This window comes from Uloborus diversus, chromosome 3 (assembly GCF_026930045.1).
Source record: "Uloborus diversus isolate 005 chromosome 3, Udiv.v.3.1, whole genome shotgun sequence".
NCBI classification, from domain to species: Eukaryota; Metazoa; Arthropoda; class Arachnida; order Araneae; family Uloboridae; genus Uloborus; species Uloborus diversus.
Genome location: NC_072733.1, coordinates 185,930,319 through 185,943,397, shown reverse-complemented (window position 1 = coordinate 185,943,397; position 13,079 = coordinate 185,930,319).

Below are 13,079 nucleotides of genomic sequence, written 5' to 3'. Positions count from 1 at the left end.
AGTTTTGAAATAAGAAAATGTCTGCCAGTCAGTTTGTCTGCCTAATAAATCCTCCTAAATTAGTTTTGAGGTAGTTGTAGGATCTCACAAAAGAATAGCCGCGGAAAAAAAACATTAAGCCCATAACACAAAAAGAGTTTAAAAAAAAAATCCCTTCGTTCTTTTCTACAAAACTGTTTTATTTCTAAAAACATGTGATTTCTTTTACACGTGACACTCTTAAAAGAATCGACAACAAATAACGATAAGTTGAAAGTATCTAACACATCCATATAAGTCCCTTGAACAACTCATAAACAAAAAAAAATAAACTCATTAACAAAAAATTAATAAATAAATAAATAAATAAATAAATAAAATAAAATAATATAAAAAAATAAATAAATAAATAAATAAATAAATAAAATAATATAAAAAAATAAATAAATAAATGAATAAGAAATAAAAAATCAGGGTTTTTGTTTTTTGGTTTTTTCAAATAAACTATAAGTCGAAATCTCGGATATAGACATTTTAGCTTTAATTTTGAAAATTTCGTGGAAAAACGCTAATTTTTCCTTAAACATCGAAATTTGGCAATACACGTGAGAAGCTCAGATCACTGCATTATCGCATCCGACGCTCATGAATGTTAATGATTTTCTGGCTTTAACGAGATGATTCCCATTCTGTGCCTCCTTTTCACGTTAACTAGCAACATTCTGCAAATGTAATCTGGTCTCATGTATTTAACCTGACATCAAGCACGCTCTGCAGTTCTCGGAACTAGTTTAACTGTTATGTATTTGAATTTAAAGATATTGGCATTACACACAACAAGGGTGAACGGACCTCTTATTTTAATATGTTCTTATTTTGACGCATCAACATAGAAAATTATAAAACATTAATACTTACTAAAACGAAAACAATGAGGTTTTGTTGCTATTATAATTAAATGTTCACTGAATTTTGTGCTCTTGGTGTTACAAAAAACTGTAGGTAAAGGGCAGGACTGGGGAATTCGGCAGTGGCAGAGTAGTAAAATTTTCTTGAGTAGCCCCTTTTTGAAATAGTGACCACTTTTCTTTAGTAAACGAGATTTGTTTTTTAATTTATCCAAGTTAATAATTCTAAATACATTCAATTATGTAACATCTATCTTCTCTATCTAAAAGAATATTGTGTTAGTTACACTATTTATAACTCAAGAACGGCTGAACCGATTTGGCTGAAAATTGGCGGGGAGGTAGCTTAGAACCAGGAGACGGACATAGGATACTTTTTATCCCGTTTGACAGCGTTCCCGAAATATTTGTAATAGCAAATTAAACGTTTAATTAATTGTTTAGTTCTATGAATTCCTGATAGACGGCGGAGGAAGTTTAGTTCGACGAATTCCTAATGGATGGCGGGGTATGTTAATTGGAGAGGGAGCTGGCCGACAGTGTTGATAGCTACGCTATTGTGGGACTGTTGTGATCAACCTAATGATTTTTCGATATTCAGGTACATAATTTGATTTTGTAGGATTTTTTTTATTGAGTTTTGTTTTCCTTATTTCTACAACGTTTGTTTTTGTTCTTATAGTTTAAGACAGTTACTTATCTAAGTAAATAATTTCGTTTGTTGCATTATTCAATTATGATTGTTCTTTATAACGTTTTTATTCTGGTATTGTTTATTTGGCGAAACATTTTAAATTGCAAAAAAAAAAAAAAAAAAAACGCTTCACTCGCTAATGGGCAGGATTACGGTATTTTTGCTTAGAGCGTATACTTGGCAATTATACAGTTGAAGGATTATTTTGAGTTTTATAGTTAATGTTAATCTTTTTATGTGTTTTAGTTTTAAGTTCCAAAGAGATTCTAATAGGTTTTTGAAAATGTGTGTACGCATTTTAGTTGAAGAAAAATGATCATTTCGCACCAGAAGGGATGGAAGGGATCTTGTTTTTTTTTTTTCAACAGACTTCCTTTAAATTCTTAGCACAGGCTTCGCCGTGCGGGTACTGCTAGTACTTTTAATAAATTCAATCTTAACGGCTGCTTCTAAATTTTGAGGGGAAAATTCCACCAATTACTTAATGTCTGTCTTATATGCACTTGAAAGCTACTAATTTATTTTTAAGGTGGCGATCGGACGGAAATCGACCCATAATTGTTTAATTGCAGATTTCTTCATTTAATCGCCGTGTAGCTGACTACTAATTTTACTCTTTATAGATAAGGCGCACTTATTCAACGCGCAGTACTTTAACAAATGCTGCGTACTGAATACGTTATTATATGTTAACCGTGTTTTTATGAGGCGGTCCGAGCTGGAATTTTTGGGAGGGCGAAAATTCTCAATTTGCCAAATGGAGCTCCAAATTGTGGCGAATGATGATAGTTTTGCCGAATAGTCAGACAAAATTTGCTGAATAAGAAAATTTTTGGAAGGTCCCAGTGACCTCCCACCGAGGCGCCTTTGCATGTGTTATATAGGGTGTGGATATAAATCATTTGAAAGAACATACGCGTATTGCACAAAAGAAAACTGAAAGAAAGTTCAAACTATATAAAAAGTATGGCAAAAGGAACAGAAATGCATTGCACAAAAGGAAAGTGAAATCTGATGCATTCAAGTGAACAGTAAACGAAAAGCGTAACCTTATGTTAAATAATTACTAAGGTAACGGCACCAGTAACAGACAAGGGTCCAGTAACAGAACGTCATAAGTTTGGATCTAAATAATAAGAATTGTAGGTGGGTAAAACTGATCTTGCTGTGATCCTTGAATACGGTGCAACCATATAGTCTTATCACAGTGAATTTTTTGAGCCAGTTGGTATTTACAAAGCAGTAGTGGAAGGCTATGAACAGCTACCACGAGGTCAGCTGATGTTCCATGTTCATTTGAATTTAGTGAGGCTTTAATTCTAAAAATAAAGAACTTTTGCACATTTTGAAGAAAAAACGGGAATTTCGTCCGTTACTCATCCTTTCCTTATCGTATCTGTTACTGGATATCATCAGATTTCTCGGTGTCTGTTAGGGTTGTGTCGTTCATGGACGAACGGGTCAAAATGAACGAATCCTTAAAATGAACGGATCCGTTCGTTCACTTAAAAAATGAAGGACCGTTCTTTTGAACGTTGAGCAGTTTGGAACATTTAGTTAATCATCAGATTTCTCGGTGTCTGTTAGGGTTGTGTCTTTCATGGACAAACGGGTAAAAATGAACGAATCCTTAAAATGAACGGATCCGTTCGTTCACTTAAAAAATGAAGGACCGTTCTTTTGAACGTTGAACAGTTTGGAACATTTAGTTAATGTACTTGTGATAAAATCACATTTTTTTTTCTTTTAATTACATTATCTTCAAATTTTTAACTCTTAATCAATCTCAAATTTCCCTTTTTCAGTACAATATCTTTATTTCGAACCTTTTGACTTTCTGCTTTATTCATCATTTTTCTTTAACCGTTGCAATTCATTTGCAATTTTCCAATGTATCCATTAGTAATGTTTTGTGTAACTTGTTTGGGTTACAAACAAAATGTTTGGACATTCCACTCCTGCTTCTTCCACCTTCCTGATCCACCTCCCTTCTCACGCTTGCTCTCGCGAAAATTATTTCTAAAAATACCTTTTATCATTTTTCTGGCGATCCCTTTGTCTGTCCCTATAAACTTCCATCTACATTGATTTGATTTTATATTTAACTTGCTTGGCGACTTCCAAGACGCTTATTACATTCAATAATCCAGATTTTTAAAAGGGATTATTACTGTTAATTCCCCCCCCCCATTTATAAAAGTGTTTTTTTTTTTTTTTCTTTCTTTTCTCATTGGTACTGTGGAATAATTTTGAAGCTCCCTAATATTTAGGTGAGTCGTTTTTTAAAATTAAGCTATTCGGTACTCCGGCTGAGCTACCGATATATTTGTTGTTACATTTTTCGCTATACATTGTCCAGTTCTAATTTTGTACTAGCTACCAGTTTGTTTGGCACTCTTGACTTCCTTAAGATGTTTTTCCGCCTCCAGCTTAGTCAATTCCTATTCCGGGCCGATGAGTGCTAATAAGCACGAAACTGCAGTCCCTGGATGGAATGACTGAGCTGGCGGTGTATTTCATGTATTGTCTATTGGTAATACTATATGTATTATACAGTGCTGTAGCTAGAAAAATTTAATAACTCTTTTGACATGCTGAAATGAAATCTGCGATTTTTGGAATGGAAAACACATCGTACCATTCAAGAACTGAGAAATATCTTACAAAATGAAGTATAATTGCTTTTTTATCAATACTTGAATAAAGTTTTTTTTTTTTTTTCCTTCATTTTTCATGGGCTCATGTTTTTAATTTTAGATAATTTTAGTTATTTTTTCTTCAAAGAATACTACTGATGTAATGAAACATTTCGAATGTGCGCGAGTATGTCGTGCAGAGAGATCACCTGCAATTTTTTTTCATGAACGAAGTCGTTCAGATGAACGAGTTGAATGAACGGATCAAAATAATGAACGATCCTCTAATGAACGGACCATTAAAAAGAACGTCATTGCTCACCTCTAATGTCTGTTACTGGGGGTCGGGACTTTTTCTGAAATTGAGCAAATAAAAATAGAATTAACTAATTCAGAGGATCCAGAAGCATCCAAACGTTAGATGAGATGTAGTTGCATGAGAGAAAAATAGTTTAAAACGTCTAAATACATTAAAACGCTCAGAAAATTGAATTAACTTGAGAGCGATGTCTTAAGCATATCTGCTACTGGTACCGTTACTCTTCTTCTAATTCAATTATAGTACTTAAGAGATATTTAAAATCAGTTCTACCTTGGGAAGGTAGAGGGTAGTATCTACAGAAATGAGTTTTTGAGGTATTTGAAGAAACGCGTTTCGGATTCCATACTAACAATAGGGAAATATTTGCATTTGAAGTTTTTTTCGTGTTTTATTTTCAACGGATGACAAAAACTCAATAATAATAATAATAATAATAATAAATACATAAATAAAAATAAAAAATTTGCAGAAGTACTGCTTTCTCTTTCCTAACCTAATGCAGTATGCTAATAAAACAAGTTACCTATTTTTCTAAATTACATTCCTTCATTTCTCTGGAATTGCTATTGTGTTATATGTGTCCAATTGCTTTAGTTTTAGACAAAATGTTGCTTTCTTTTGCATTCCTACTTCATTTATTACTGAACTTCCTATTGTGAGAATGTTTTAAATGAAATAAATCTTCAAGAATCTGTGTACCAATATAAATCACTAACTAAAACTAAACTATTACTTCTAAACTTCTTTATTCACTTAATTAATTAGTATTGCACGTTGAATCTGTTGTCAGTGTTGTCTACTTGAATTGGATTTTAGTCTTCTTGAATTTATCTAATTAGAACACAACAATCCTAATTAGTAAATTTGAAAGAAGCAGTTGCATAAAACCGTATAAGAACTTATTAACATTACAACAGAAAATCTCATTTGATTTTAGAGTCTCAAAACAAACTAATGACATTAAAATAGGAGGTTTTGACTTATCCCCCGCATTTTCCAGATTTGTCTTCACGTTGTTAATTTTATCTATTTCTTTCATTCAAGGATTATCTCAGAAATAAAATGTTCAATTCAGTAATTGAACAAAATATTGAATATGTTTCTAGCAAGCTACCGAAAAATTGGGAAATATATTGCGGGATTTAAAGAGATGCAAGAGAAAACTTTGCAGAATTTAAGGAATATACTTATGTACACTCAATTACAGCAAAAAGTAGTTAAATATTTGTTTCGTAAAATAAATAAATATTGGATGTAACCTTAGAGCAGGAATTAGTAACAGGAGGGAGCAAGTCCAATCATTGACTTAGGAAATGCTGCGGCAAGGATCTTAAGTTACATGCTTCAACTTCGACGAATAGGAGACGTTTTACGTGAAACGAGTGGAAGAAACTTGATTTCTTCCGATGCTTTACTTTCAAATATAGCACGTGACTTGGAATCCTTGCTTTAGAAATTGAAGGCTTCACTCTCTCTATCTTTTATTGCTTCTCAATGGATGTAACCAGATATATTGTTAGTTCCTTTTCAAGGCGTGAATATACTACCTGACACTTTTTTGGAGGAGTGAAGTTGATTTTGAAGGAGGTAAAATACGAAAATAGTAAAAACCCTAGTGTGCTGGGCAGGTAAACAGCAGTATCTACGATTTTTTCGCTTTCTTTCTTTTTTTTTTTTTTTTTTGTATTTTTGTCATCTATTTTACTTCAGCTTTATTTTGCAGACTTGCTTATTTGGTGTCAGCTGAAAATAAATCATGAACGTCTGTCAAATTCCAATATTTTACTAGTGTTTCTAGGGAATCAATAATCCGTTTTTTCGAATATCTCAAAATCTCATTTTTGTAGATATTGCCGTTTACATCTCCCTAGCAGCATTCACGTTTCATGTAAAAAAAATAATAATAACTTTCCAAGGATGAAATGGAACATGTCAGGGAAAGAAGAAATCTGTATTATTGTTATTGTTGTCGTTTATTTAAAAAAAAAGAACATAAAATATTAAAATGAAAAATTTCAAAAATCCAATCACTTCTTTTTCACCTTTTTCCATGATGCAGAATTTTTATTTAAAGCACAAATTGTGAAAATAGGCTTAATGTTTAAGGCATATTTCCAATTTTCAACGCGTATACAGCAAGCTCATAGAGGCGTTAAAGATTTCTCTTAATATAACGAAAGAACATATTTTTCCTTTGCAAAATAATGAAATACTCGATTTAGTACGAATTTTTTTTTTTTGTGACTGCGTATTTATAAAACTTTAAGATCCTCTATAGCGTACTAAACAGAATCATGAAAAACTTATTTATGTGCGATTTCAGTAAATGCTTAGGTTAATTAGATTTTCCTCAAATTTGAGGTAATCCGAGAGAATTCTTAATGATGTTGAAAAAGAACTTACGCATTTCTTCAGCTGCGCTATATAAACAGTCGCGTGATCTTTCAAACTTGTTTGGAATGACGTCAACAAAGGTGCTTTTTCTGCACGACACGTTATAGATGTCTATGAGTTTGGATTCACAATTAATGAACTGCTAACTGTAAAAAAACTGATGTTTTTGTTTTTGTTTTGTCAGTGTCATGAGTAAGTATTGGGCTACAACAGAAAATGTGTCAGGGCCGTATTCAAGGGAGTGGGTGGGCTCTGAGGGCTCAACCCCCCCCCCCCCCCCCCCGAAAAGTTCGGTTTGACATTTAAATGTTCGTTAATATTTAAAAATTTCCAAAACATATTGTTTGAAAACTCAAATGTCTTTCATATGTACATTAGGGTGGAGTGAAAAAAACGAAATTAAGAAATATGTTTCGCCTGTATGTGGAAAAGTTGCCTCTTACCAAGCCTATTTATCACACAAAATTTCAGCTAAATCAAGCAATATCTTTAGCTGCCCATTTGAGGTTCAATTTTAAGTATTTAGCCTCATTTTTCACCAAACTCCCGAAAATGAGCTGATAAAATATAATTATCTCCCATTTGAATCTACGAATGGTTGAAATTAAACTCTGGAGAATTAAATGCTTAATGTATAGTTAGTTGAATGACCTAGGTAATTGGGAAATGACCTTCAAATGTTCATCAAGAGCGCACATCGCATATGCTGTCTCAGCTCTAGTTTGTCCTTTTTTTGCGTTTACCGCTATCAACGAGGTTATTGGTTCTAGTTTGTTGTCTTTCTTATTTAAAATGTTCTATTTAGCTTGAATTATTTCAAACTATTAAGTTATAACTTCAAATGTAAATGAAAAGACTGCTTTTACATATAAACAGTTTGAAAAGAAAAAAAAAAAACACACAATTAGAAGTCAAGATTTTTCTTCACTAAAGTAAATGAGATAAGCGTCAAGCAGCTGAATTCCATTGAAATATAGTAATCTTGAAATCTTTAACATAGTTACCGAGTTCAGCCATTTATCCCCTTTAAAACTCTTGAGGGCTCAGCCAGCTCTCTCACGCGCTTTCTATTGTTGACCAGAATTAACCAATATAATGTTTTCTTGACGTTAGTCTATTCCATTCTATAAGTTATTCTATTACACTGTAAAAGTATTCACTTCCAATAATACACGATGAATTAGGTTTTATTTTATAGAGTATGTATATTATAATAATATATTCTGTTGAAACTTTCAAGTTCTCTGATGGGAATTTCCTTGAAATATACAACCAAAAAGATCTATTAGCTGTCGTTAGCCTTCTGCAACGACTATTATTTCTTAACTCTGAATTATTACTTCAAATGTAAATGAAGACATTGTTTTTACGCGTAAACAATACTTGAAAGGAAAAAAAAAACGATTTCAGTAATTTTTTCCATTTATTATTTTTTAAAATTAATATCTGAAATATTTCTTCTTTTTATTGCTTGTGAGATTAATTACTAAAGTTTGTGCCCTACTAAGCGCTTTATTCCTGGCCGATATGATGCTTTCTATTGACACCCAAGCAGTTTCAGAAATTGTTCATATCCCAGACCGTAGGATCGTTCATGTGTGTGTGTGTGCGAGGGCGGGGGTTCAATTTTCAGCGTGATTCTCTCCTTAATGTGATAGTCTGGTAGTCTGTATCTGCTCCTGTCCGACAGATCAGCTTCATTTATTAATTATAAATGCTGCTTTAAAAGGTATGGGAATAATTAACAAAGAAGATTAAGCCAAGGTAGTCGATCGTAGCAAAATCATAAGGTCAAGAAGAAAAAAAAAAATCATTGACTTGAAAAGAAAAATGAAGAATAACACTCTTCATCAGAATATAATGTACTTTGACGGTCGACGAGGCAATACTTTGTTTCAAATTAAGGGCTGGAAAAATAAAGCTAGAAAGACAACATAAGACCAAGTTGTTTTACTTTACTCTTGTAACCTGTATCAAAGTATGATATACCGTATCCTCCTGCGTCTGGTAGCTCTCATGAGATTAAGATAAGCATAACAGCACTTAGATAGAAAAATATTGATGTTTCTAAGTTACGAGCTATAGGTTAAGTGCAAATAGTGATCAATACATATTTTTTGAAAAAGGAGTTATACGGAAATTTGAGATTTACGTTGGACGTTCATTGCAGTGGTTTATGTTAGTTACATACAAATGAATTACCATTACGCCAGATACTATAACATTAGGATGGAAAAACAGCTGGGCCAAAGGGATATTGTTTAAAAATTGGGGATAAACTAGATTAATGGGAAAAGATGACTGTGGTAAACCTTGTACAGATCAATGGTGTGTCTACGAAATATGGAATATAATTTCGAATGGAAATATTTCAATCAGTTTGTTAAGAAAGAATACAGTCGTTGCAGAAGGCTAACGAAAGCTAATAGATCTCTTCGGTTACATATTTCAAGAAAATGCCTATCAGAGAACGTGGAAGTTTCAACAGAATATGTTATTAGAGTATACTCAATTATATTAAACCTAACTCATCACGTATTATCGAAGTGTATACTTTTACAGTTTAATAGATAACGTATCTATCCCTTTTACTTTGGTGAGGAAAAATCTTGACTTATAATAGTGTTTTTTTTTTTTCAAACTGTTTATGTGTAAAATCAGCCTCTTCATTTATATTTGAAGTTATAACATAATAGTTTAAATTTAAATAGAACATTTTAAATAAGAAAGACAACAAAATAGAACCAAGAACCCCGTTGATAGCGGTGAACGCAAAGAAAGGACAAACCAGAGCTGAGACAGCATACGCGATGTGCGCTCTTGATGCACATTTGAAAGCCATTTCGCAATTACCTAGGTCATTCAACTAACTATACATTAGGTATCTAATTCTCCAGAGTTTAATTTCAACCATTCGCAGATTCAAATGGGAGATAATTATATTTTATCAGCTCATTTTCGGGAGTTTGGTGAAAAATGAGGCTAAATACTTGAAATTGAACCTCAAATGGGCAGCTAAAGATATTGTTGATTTAGCTGGAATTTTGTATGATAAATAAACTTGGTAAGGGGCAACTTTTCCACATACAGGCTAAACATATTTCTCAATTTCGTTTTTTTCACTCCACCCTAATGTACAGGGTGATTATAATTAAAGTTCCATTTTCAAGACGCTGTAAAAATAAAACCACTGGTCAGAATGACGTCAGATTTCAACAGCATATTATCGAGGAAGGGGGAAAACGTATGGCAAAAATGAAAATTAAATAGTTGAAATTTTTAGCAATAGATGGCGCTGTAAGCATCATAATTTAAAAGCGATCGTTTATTCTTTCATCAAATTGGTCTTTAACTGTCGTGAGACTGGCATAAAAGATGTTCAATATGCTATCCCCTGTTTTCTGAAAAAAGTTTGAAATCGAGAAACAGCATGTTCCACAACTGATCGAAGTGTTTCCGGGCTAACGTTTAAAATGTGTAGCGCCGCAATGCGTGCCTTCAGCTCAGCTAAGTTTGTAATCGGAACACTGAACACAACAGCTTTCAGATAGCGCCATAGCCAGAAGTCACACGGGTTAAGATCAGGTGATCTGGACGGCCAGGCTGTATGGAAACGGCGGCTGATAATTCCAGCATTTCCAAAATGGCGCTTCAGCAGCTGTTTCACTGGATTCGCGATGTGCGGAGGTGCGCCATCTTGCATAAAAATGACTTCATCCAAGCATCCGCGCTGCTGTAGAGCTGGAATGACGTGATTGCGCAAAAGGCATTCATAGCGCTTACCAGTTACGGTACAAGTAACAGGACCGGAGGCACCAGTCTCTTCGAAAAAATATGGTCCTATGATAAATGATGCCGTAAACCCGCACCACACTGTGACCTTTGCAGGATGAAGCGGTTCTGGATTATTTGCGTGGGGATTTTCTGTTGCCCATATTCGACAATTCTGGGTATTCACATATCCTGTCAGGTGGGAGTGAGCTTCGTCAGTCCACAAAATCTTTCACGGCCATCCATTGTCAACTTCCATGCGAGCAAGAAATTCTAAAGCAAAAGTCTCTCTTGCTGGCAGGTCAACAGGAAGCAACTCGTGCAGCTGGGTAATTTTGAATGGATAGCAAAGAAGAATGTAACGTAAAATTTTGCGTACCGTGCTCACAGATCTGTCCAATGTTCGGGCAATTCTCCGTGCACTGCACGTTTGTACACCACCATTCGACTCCTCCTGCATTGCTGTGGCTATACTTCTTCCACTGTCGTCGAATCAATTCATTTCCTCCCTCTACCAGATTGCACAGCAAAAGAACCCGTCTTTTCGAATTTTAGTATAATTTTCTCCAGACCTTTGCCAGTCATCGGACCAACGCCTTTTTTGAAATCCTTAAGTGACCGAAACTTCTGCAGAGCCAAATTTGCACAATCACCATTCTTATAGTAGAGCTTCATCAGCAAAGCACGATCTTTCATTGAGACAATCATGGTGAACTTCTTAGATGCGAAATGACTCAGCGTTTTTATAACAACTTCAATGAGTCGTACGCATGACAGCTGTCTTGTTTTACATATTCTTCATTTACATATCACCCCCGGGTGATTATAATTAAAATTCCACTTTTAAAACGCTGTAAAACTAAAATTACTGGTCAGAATGACGTCAAATTTGAATGGAACATTATCGAAGAAGGGGGAAAGCATATGGCAGAAGAAAAATAAATACTAGTTAGTATTTTTAGAACAGATGCCGCTACAAGTGTCAGAATAAAGTAAATCAAGACAGCTGTCATGCACATTAAATTATGAAGCCTACAGCGCCATCTATTGTTAAAAATTTCAACTATTTATTTTTCATTTTCCATACGTTTTCCCCCTTCTTCGATAATAGGCTGTTGAAATCTGACGTCATTCTGACCAGTGGTTTTATTTTTACAGCGTTTTTAAAATGGAACTTTATTTATAATTACCCTGTATATTAATTGCATGAAACACTTTCATAATAGATAACCCGACGACTTGAACATTAGCGCAAATCTCCGCGTGAAAGTTTTTAAACCCTCCCCGAAATTATTTTCTGGTTACGGTCCTGAAATGTGTTAAAAACATATTAGCGTGGGTAAGCAGTGTGGTGCAAAAGTTTGAGCACAAGATAAATGTTGAGCTGTTTTCCTATTACAATCTTGCTTGTTTGTGATACTGTTGCAGAAAAGGCTCAGTACTAGGTTTTGTTTTTTGATGAATTCTGATTTGATTGTTATTATTTTTTTTTTATCCAAGTTGAAGTTTATTCTGAATAAAAGACAAATTTTCAGTTCATGCCGTTTCATTAATTCCTTCGCACCGAAGTATAATTTTTCTCGGCTTTTTTGAGCGATATACGTGTTTGAATTGCTCTCCACGTAGTAAATCACTATACACTACCACATTTGAACTGATTTAAAACAAAAGAAAATTTCAAAGTGAGTTCACTTAAAGCTTTCAGCTTCCAAACATTTTCATCTTCTTCTGGCTAGAATTGAAGGTATTATTATGTTTTTTGGATTGGAAGTTCGTATACAAAATTTGGAACGAAGGGAAAAAAATACAGATTATGTAGGAGTTCTTCAATTGCATTTTAGTGGAATAAAGTTTAGAGTATTCCTTTCTACCATCTAGAAGCACGAAGGAATTATTATTGTTTGAATATCATTTCTTTTAATCCGGAAGATAAAAAAGTTGTTAACTTGACATTATAACCAAAGACACAAAAAAAAAAACACGCAGACGTAGAGAGAGAGAGAAAGGGCGGATACAAAATAAGCTTTAAAAGATTGCAAAAATCCGGTTTCCAATAGCCAAAATAAATTGCAATTTATTTTGCAAACCTGAATCTTTCGACGTTTTGAAAATGCGAACTGAAGAGAGATAAACATTTGTAGTAATAGCAAATTATAGAGCTAAGTTAACTGGGGATAATGCGAATGAAAGGACAAGGAGGAAGTCAAGCAACAAGATCGAAATTGTTAACTTCACTGTCGTATTCTGTTTCTCAGGCAATACCACATTTGCACTTTTATTGCTTAATAAAACTAACGAAAGTTTCAAAAATTGCTGAAATGTTAAAGATGATACATGTATAACACCATAAAGTTATCGTATGTCTACATTTTGAA